The 9,495-nt window shown below is 44.2% G+C and overlaps 1 protein-coding gene across 1 annotated transcript in view; it reads left to right on the top strand.

The window, feature by feature from the left end:
* Positions 1–755: 755 nt before the first annotated feature.
* TNFAIP8L1 (TNF alpha induced protein 8 like 1) overlaps positions 756–9,495 on the top strand; it is a 20,733-nt gene continuing 11,993 nt past the window's right edge. Inside the window, exon 1 of the mRNA XM_015826418.1 lies at positions 756–769. The gene's annotated coding sequence lies outside the window, so the exon portion shown is untranslated. The remainder of the gene's footprint in view (positions 770–9,495) is intronic.

The raw sequence follows: 9,495 nt of genomic DNA, 5'->3' as shown, positions 1-9,495 counted from the left end.
TTAAGTGCAATTTTAATTTAATTTATTTAATGCAATTTACCCATTTTCTGGATGAGAGTAAAGTTAGGGATCTTCCCATAATGACGGATGGCTGAAAATCTCCCATTTTGGGGCTCTTNGGGGGGGGCTAAGACAGACCAGAAACCGTTCCAAGGGACAACTTTCCCTTCTTCTTTCTCTCCCCCCCTCGTTAAAGCCCTCCCACTTCGGCAGCCCCACCCTCCATTGGTCTATTCATAGGCAGCCTTCCCCAGCGGTTGGCCGCCTCGACCTGCCACTCACGTCTTTCCTCCCCACCCCGCCCCGCCCTCCAGCTCAACTTCGCCTTGAGTTTGAATCGGGCTGTTGCGGGTGTCTCGCTCCGTGGGCGTGTGTGTGTGTGTGTGTCTCTGTGTGTGTGTGCGCACACACACACAAGAGCGTTGCGAGAGCATCAAGTTTCAACTTTGGACCGAAGAAGCAGCGGTGTGGGGTTTCCGTCCGCGGGACCGGCCAGCCGCGCGAGAACCACGGAAAGAACAGAAGGAAAGAAAGAAAGAAAAGAAAGAAAAGAAAGAAGGGAGGGAGGGAGGGAGGCGAACGAAGAGAAAAGCAAAGGATCCGTTGGATCCACCCCAGGGTTAGACCCATCTTGGGCAAAAGCAAGCAAAGACTTACCAAGAGGATCCTAGATTCTTTGCACGGGTTTCGCGAAGGGTTCGCAAGGTCCGGAGCGACGAGGAAGGAGGAACCGCGAAAGACATCAGCTCGTCTGAATGCGAAGAAACAGGTAAGGAAGGGTGGAAGGGAAGGAAACCGTGTTGAAGGGGAGGAAAGCAGCTGGGTCGCTTCTGGGGGGGTGAACCAAAGGCAAACCCCAAACTTGACCTCATTTTAACGGGGTGCTGATCCCCCCTTTTGTGGCTTCTGCTTGCCGGGCTGATCCGAACAGAGATTTCCAGGATAATAATAATAATAATAATAATAATAATAATAATAATAATAATAATAATAATAATAATAATAGTAGTAGTAGTAGTAGTAGTAGTAGTAATAATAATAATAGTAGTAGTAGTAGTAATAGTAGTAGTAGTAGTAGTAGTAATAATAATAATAATAATAATAATAATAATAATAATAATAATAATAATAATAATAATAATAAAGTTGGAAGGGACCTTGGAGGTCATCTAGTCCAACCCCCTGCTCAGGCAGGAAACCCTATACCATTTCCGACAAATCATAGCAATACTTCCTAGTCTCCGACTTACGGCCACATGATTCGGGTTTTAAATGCAACGTAAGTGAGACATTGGTGAAGTGAGTTTTACTTTACGACCTTTCTCACCACTGTCGTTAAGTGAATCCTTGCATTTGTTGAGTGAGTGACACGGTTGTTAAGTGAATCTGGCTTGTCAGAAGGTTGCAAAAGGGGATCGCGTGACGGCGGGGCAGCGCAAACCGTCATAAATGTGGGTTGCTTTTTCAAGCACCCGAATGTAAGTCATATATGACCGCGGTCGTTATATGCAACGGTCGTTAAGGGTGAAAATCGGTCACGGGTCACTTTTTTCAGCCCCGTTGTAACTTTGAACGGTCGCTAAATGAACTGTTGTAAGTCGGGGACTTACAGATCTTTTCTTTCAGCTCTTTTCGTCACCAAAAACTCAGAAGACCTTGTAAGAAATAATAAGATCAGGTGAAAATCCGAGAGCATAAAAATGGAATTGATCATCATTAATTACCTCGGAAAAAAACCCCAGCCAGCCCTTTGCATCATGTATTAAAGGAAGAGTATCTGTTAAAAAAAAATTAAAAGGCGCTTGCTCCTGGGGAGGAAAGCCATGGCAAATCTAGACAGCATACTAAAAAGCAGAGACATCACCCTGCCAACAAAAGTGTGTATAGTCAAGGCCATGGTTTTCCCAGTTGCAATGTATGGCTGTGAAAGTTGGACTATAAGAAAGACTGAGCGCCAAAGAATGGATGCCTTTGAACTCTGGTGCTGGAGAAGACTCCTGCGAGTCCCCTGGACTGCAAGGCGATCCAACCAGTCAATCCTGGAGGAGATCAACCCCGAATGCTCTTTAGAAGGCCAGATCCTGAAGTTGAAACTCAAGTCCTTTGGCCACCTAATGAGAAGGAAGGACTCCCTGGAGAAGAGCCTGATGCTGGGAAAGATGGAGGGCAAGAGAAGAAGGGGAGGACAGAGAAGGAGGTGGCTGGATGGAGTCACTGAAGCAGCAGGCGTGAGCTTCAATGGACTCCAGAAGATGGCAGAGGACAGGAAGGCCTGGAGGAGCATTGTCCATGGGGTCGTGATGGGTCGGACACGACTTCGCAACTAACAACAACATCTGTTAAAAAGAATAACTCTGAACACGTGCAGAAATCAGGATCACTTCCTGATTCTTGGAGGTTTTTAAGAAGGGACTGGACAGCCACTTGTCTGAAATGGTATAGGGTCTCCTGCTTGAGCAGGGGGCTGGACTAGATGACCTCCAAGGTCCCTCCCAGCTCACGCTATTTAATGTTCCTCACTAAAAGGGATATATATATATATATATATATATATATATATATATATATATTTGCACAAGACACCAATCTTTATTGATTGCACACTGCAGGGTGTCCTCGACTTATAAACAGTTCATTTAGTGAGCGTCCCAAGTTACAACGGCACCAGAAAAAAACGACTTACGGCTGTCCTCGTGCTTATGACCGTCGCAGAATCCCCCACGTGATCAAAATCCAGGCACTTGACAACCGGCATTTAAAGGTACGGGCAGTTCTTTGACTTAGGACCTAAACTGAGTCCAAAGTTTCTGTCGTTACAAGGGAGACGTTTGTTCGGTGAATTTATGCCTCGTTTTACAACCTTCCTTTCCCCGGTTGTTAAGCGAATCGCTGCAGTTGTTTGGTAATGGCGCCGTTGTTAAGTAAACCCGGCTTCCCCCCTTGAGTTGGCTTGTCAGAAGGCCGCAAAAGGTGATCACGTGACCCCCCAGGATATCGCGACGGTCATCAATATGAGTCAGTTGCCAAGTGTGAAGAATTTTGATCACCTGACCGCTCCAACGGTCGAAAGTGTGAAAATGGGCCCTGAGTAAATTTTTTTCAGCGTCGTCGTAACCTCGAATCGTCACTAAACTAAATCAAGGAGAGAAGCAACCTAGAACTAAGGAGAAACTTCCTGACAGTGAGAACAATTAACCAGTGGAACTACCTGCCTCCAGAAGTTGAGAATGCTCCAACATTGGAAGTTTTTAAGAAGAGACTGGACAGCCATTTGTCTGAAATGGTATAGGGTTTTCTGCCTGAGCAGGGGGTTGGACTAGATGACCTCCAAGATCCCTTCCAACTTCTTCTTCTTCTTCTTCTTCTTCTTCTTCTTCTTCTTCTTCTTCTTCTTCTTCTTCTTCTTCTTCTTCTTCTTATTATTATTATTATTATTATTATTATTATTATTATTATTATTATTATTATTATTATTATTATTATTATTATTACTTTTAAGTCACGGACTGTGCATCATTTGATGAGTCCTGATTGATTTCTGGGGAGGGGGCTCCGCTGTCCTTTCCCCACCCTCCCTCTTTCCCCCAATGTCCAAATACACTGACCCCCCAGACCCCTCATCCCCAGCAAGAGATGGGAACTGTAGTTTCATCTTTCCCATGGGAAACCAGGCGGTTCCAAAATCTGTTTTGCAAGGAATGTCAAGAAGAGACGCTGATGTTTTATTTTTCTCTCTCTCTCTCTCTCTCTGACCGGAAAAAAGGAGAGGAAAGCCAGTCAACAAAACAATAAAAACCGCAGCAGGATCAAAACTTGTTCAAACACGCACCGGGTTGCTTGCAACTCTTGGAACGGAGGGTCACGGATCAAAAGGAGACGCCCGTTGGATATGCATTCTCGCACACAAGCAGAGAAACATCACACTTTTGCCAAATATTTACACGGCCAACCCACCGCATTGTGCGTTCTTTCGGAGTCTCGCTCGGCCCGGAAAGCCGATCGGCTGATCCGAACATACCCACAACCTAGAAACATCACACTTTGCCAAATATTTACATGGCTGTGCGTTCTTTCGCTTTCCAAATCCTTGAATCAGGCAGCGCCGAAGCCGTTAGGGTTGTCCTCGACTTAATGACCGCAACCGCATTCGTCGTTAAACGAGACGCCCTGTTGCCGTGGCTGGAGAAGCTTCCTTGCGGGTTTTTTGCCCCACTGATTTGGTTTGTTGGGGGCCGGCTGGGACCCCAGCATAGCAAAGGATAACCAACTGCCAAGCCATCCCTGTTTTGTTTTGGATTTTTTAAATATGTTTTATTGATTTTTTTAACATCATCGCCTTAATATTTGGGAAACAAGCGTGTTGTGGTCTGGGTTGGTATTTAAAAAACGATCCATAATAATTGATTTCTATAATTCTATAGTCCATATAATGGCTTGGCTTTTCTCTTCTTCCCAATAATATTCTCTTTTGCCAACCTTCAGTTAACACGGTTCTTATTGTTTGAATAAATGACAATGAAATGTAGACATTTTTCTCATGTTTCTGCAAATAGCAACCACATCAGTATAAAGCTTCTTTTCTAGTTGATCATCTTGACTGCCTCATCCTAGATCCTGTTTACAGAATTCCTATTTAAATTGGTTTTCCCCACAATATTCAAATGCATTCTTTACTGGTTAAGATCTTCTCGAAATTAGTAAACACTTAAGGACTTAAGTCCTTTTCCTCATACAAGCCATCCCAACACTTTTATATTTCTCATTTTTTTAAAGAAGAGACTGGACTTTTTAAGAAGAGACTGGACAGCCATTTGTCCGAAATGGTGTAGGGTTTCCTGCCTGAGCAGTGGGGCTGGACTAGAAGACCTCCAAGGTCCCTTCCAACTATTATTATTATTATTATTAGTATTAGTATTAGTATTAGTATTATATGGATCATCGCACAGTCAGTCAGATGTTCAGACTGGATTTGGCATTTTTGTCTACCTATCGAGTCCTTACCAAGGATCTGAGATAAGCAGATGTGGATGTTTGATGGTATTACAGATCTCGTCGCAGGATGGAGGCAGTTCCTAGTAAGGCCGCCTTTTGCAATTGACTAATGGCGAATTTGTCAATGCCGATGATGGTGTCCAAGTGGTGCTCCAGTTGTTTTGGGATTGCACCCAAGGCGCCTATGACTATTGGTGCTACCCTTGCTTGCCTTTGCCACAGTCTTTCTATTTCTATTTGTAGGTCTTTGTATTTTGTTATCTTCTAACAGTTCTTTCTCGTCTATTCTGCTATTATTATTATTATTATTATTATTATTATTATTATTATTATGGATCATCGCAAAGTCAGCCAGATGTTCAGACTGGATTTGGCATTTTGTCTACCTATCAAGTCCTTACCCAGGACCTGGGATAGGCAGATGTGGATGTTTGATGTTGTTTTTATTATTATTATTATTATTATTATTATTATTATTATTATTATTATTATTATTATTATTATTATTATTATTATTATTATTATTATTATTATTATTAATTATTATTATTATTATTATTATTATATCTTTTTAAAAAAGAAAAGAAAAATACAGAAAAAACATTTATATAAACTATCCCAATATTTTTATATTTCTCATGTCAAAAAACAACCCCTATTTTGATCGCACGGCCGTGGGGGCTGTGACGAGCGAGGTCGTAAAGCGAGGCGACTTACAACCGTTTGTTTTGTGACCGTCCAAAGTTACGGCGGTCCCGGAAAAAGTGACTTACGACCGTTTTTCAGACTTACAACCGTTGCAGCATCCCCGTGGTCACGTGATCCAAATACAGACGCTTGGCAACCGACTCCTACTTATGACGGTCACGCCGTCCCCGGGGGGTCAGGTGGTTCCCCCTTTGGCGACCTTCCTGATGAGCAAAGTCAAGCGGGAAGTCCGATTCCTTTAACCACCGGCTTACTAGCTTAACAACTGCAGCGATTCATTTAACAACGCTGGCAGGAAAGGTCGTAAAATGAGGCAGGGATCCCTGAACCACTGTCTGGCTTAGCCACGGAAATTTTGGCCTCGGCTGTGGTCGTAATCCGGAGACAACCCAGTATATCCATGATTTTCCTGGAAATCTTTTTTTGGATTTTTGGGGCTCCGTTGTGGTCGTAAGCCGAGGACCACATGGGAGGGAGGTGGATCCGATGGAAGGTTTTTCCTTTGGTTCCCATGGCACGGCTGCCTCCTTCAGGGATGGCTCTGCTGGGGAAACGTGGGCACAGCTCAGCCTCCAGAAATTTTGGGGCTCAGTTGTGGTCGTAATGCGAGGATTCCCTCCATCCCGAGAGTGGTTTTACTAGACTGGGGAGGGCGGAATCTCCTCCCCCCCCCCCAGGATTTTGTTGTTGTTAGTTGCGAAGTCATGTCCGACCTGTCACGACCCCATGGACAACGTTCCTCCAGGCCTTCCTGTCCTCTACCATCTTCTGGAGTCCATTTAAGCTCAGGCCTCCTGCTTCAGTGACTCCATCCAGCCACCTCACTCTCTATTGTCCCCTTCTTCTCTTGCCCTCCATCTTTCCCAGCATTAGGCTCTTCTCCAGTGAGTCCTTCCTTCTCATTAGGTGGCCAAAGTACTTGAGTTTCAACTTCAGGATCTGGCCTTCTAAAGAGCAGTCAGGGTTGATCTCCTCTAGGACTGACTGGTTGGATCGCCTTGCAGTCCAGGGGACTCGCAGGAGTCTTCTCCAGCACCAGAGTTCAAAGGCATCCATTCTTTGGCCCTCAGCCTTTCTTACGGTCCAACTTTCACAGCCATACATTGCAACTGGGAAAACCATGGCCTTGACTATACGTGCTTTTGTTGGCAGGGTGATGTCTCTGCTTTTTAGTATGCTGTCTAGATTTGCCATAGCTTTCCTCCCCAAGAGCAAGCGTCTTTCAATTTCTTGGCTGCATTCCCCCCCAGGATAATTTCTAGTAAGTAGGAATCCTGCCTCGGAGAAGTTGTGACTGGCCACAATTCGGCAAGGCCATCTGGCACCTCCACCCTGCAAAGGGTGGAGAAGGATCAAAAAGTTATTTACGCCCAGCTTTAGGGCGATCCTACCATCCTAGGCGTGCCAGCCAGGATCGCAATTAGAAGATGAAGAGTGATATACAACAAAACAAACAAGGAAACAGCTGCTGAAGAAAAATTACAGCTTAATGAAATGAGTAAATGCGGAGGAATCAGTAGAGGTGGTCCCTGACTTACGACCATTCGTTTAGTGACCGTTTGGCCATAAAAAAGCGACTGAGGTCCGTTTTTCGCCCTTGTGACCATTGTAGCCTCCCCAGGGGTCACGTGATCAAAATCCAGAGGCCACTGGCATGTACTTAGGACGGTTGCAGCGTCCCGGGGTCACATGATGCTCTTTTGCGACCTTCTAATGAGCAAAGTCGGGGTGTGTGAAGCCAGATTCGCTTTAACAACCAAGTTACTCACTGGTTATCCACTGCAGCGATTCACTTAACAACGATGGCGAGAAAGGTCGTAAAGTGGGACAAAATTCACTTAACAAAAGTCTGGCTTAGCTACAAAAACGTTGGGTTTAATTGGGGTTGTTGTAAGTCAAGGACTTACCTATAGAATGTTTTGATTAATCAGGGGTAGGCAACCTTGGCTCTTTTATGACTCGTGGACTTCAACTCCCAGAATTCCTGAGCCAGCCATGCTGAGGGGAAAGGGAGAGGTTTCCAAGCTGAGCCACGCTGGCTGAGGAATTCTGGGAGTTGAAGTCCACGAGTCATGAGGGGGCCATAGTTCCCCCATGTTGGCTCAGGAATTCTGGGAGTTGAAGTCCACGAGTCATAAAAGAGCCAAGGTTGCCTACCCCTGATTAATCAAAACATTCTATAGGTAAGTCCTTGACTTACAACAACCCCAATTAAACCCAACGTTTTTGTAGCTAAATTGGATTAAATAAACGCAAAAGGGTTGTAATGAATGAATGGAGTGATAAATGAATGAACGAACGAACGAACAAATATTGCTACTTTATTTCTGGATCCCAGCTGAACAGTCAAACGAACCAGTAGCTCCTGCTTCGGACAGTGATCAGAGCCTTAGATAAGGAGGCCTTGAAGCCAGTCTTCCCCTTTGGTCTCCCAGAAGTAGACTGCTCCTGGTTATGGAGGCTTTTTTATCGTCAAGAGGGAGAGCCAGACACCCCTCTCTTCTGCATAAAATGTCATGACAAAAAGAAGAGCCGAGCTGGGTTAGACCTGCATTCTCTTTTGAGCAGCCGACAAGCCGAGCGCAGGCATCTTCCAGATGTTTCAGACTACAATTCCCATAAACCCTCACTTTGGCCCTGCTGGCTGGGACTGGTTGTATTTAAAGTCAGAGGCACTGAAAAAGAAGCACCGGATGATGATGATGATAATAATGACGACAACAACAACAACAACAACAACAACAATAATAATAATAATAATAATAATAATAATAATAGAGATCATAAAATGAGAAAGTCATAGAAAATGATAAAATTAAACTGCTCTGGGACTTCAGAATTCAAACAGACAAGCACCTGCAACATAACACCCCGGACTTAAAAATTGTCGATAAGAAAGACAAAAAAGTCTGGATAATGGACGTGGCAGTGCCTGGAGACAGCAGAATAGACAAGAAAAAACTGGAGAAGATCACAAAATATAAAGACCTTACAAATGGAAATAGAAAGACTGTGGCAAAAGCAAGCAAGGGTAGTACCAATAGTCATAGGCGCCTTGGGTGCAATCCCAAAACAACTGGAGCACCACTTGAACACCATCGGCATTGACAAATTCGCCATTAGTCAATTGCAAAAGGCGGCCTTACTAGGAACTGCTTCCATCCTGCGACGAGATCTGTAATACCATCAAACATCCACATCTGCTTATCTCAGATCCTTGGTAAGGACTCGATAGGTAGACAAAAATGCCAAATCCAGTCTGAGCATCTGGCTGACTGTGCAATGATTAATAATAATAATAATAATAATAATAATAATAATAATAATAATAATAATAATAATAATAATAATAAAGTTGGAAGGGACCTTGGAGGTCATCTAGTCCAACCCCCTGCTCAGGCAGGAAAGCCTATATACCATTTCGGACAAATGGCTGTCCAGTCTCTTCTTAAAAACTTCCAGTGTTGGAGCATTCACCGCTTCTGGAGGCAGGTTGTTCCACTGGTTAATTGTTCTAACTGCCAGGAAATTTCTCCTTAGTTCTAGGTTGCTTCTCTCCTTGATGAGTTTCCATCCGTTGCTTCTTGTCCTGCCTTCAGGCGCTTTGGAGAATAGCTTGACTCCCTCTTCTTTGGGGCAGCCCCTGAGATACTGGAACACGGCTATCATGTCCCCCCTCGTCCTTCTCTTCATTAAACTAGACATTCCCCATTCTAGCAACCGTTCCTTGTATAGTTTTAGCCTCCAGTCCCCTGATCATCTTTGTTGCTCTTCTCTGCACTCTTTCTAGAGTCT

Source organism: Protobothrops mucrosquamatus, unplaced genomic scaffold, assembly GCF_001527695.2.
Source record: "Protobothrops mucrosquamatus isolate PMUCROS unplaced genomic scaffold, P.Mucros_1.0 scaffold3122, whole genome shotgun sequence".
Taxonomy (NCBI): domain Eukaryota; kingdom Metazoa; phylum Chordata; class Lepidosauria; order Squamata; family Viperidae; genus Protobothrops; species Protobothrops mucrosquamatus.
Note: the sequence above shows the minus strand (reverse complement) of the source record. Positions and strands in the feature narration are given on the sequence as shown.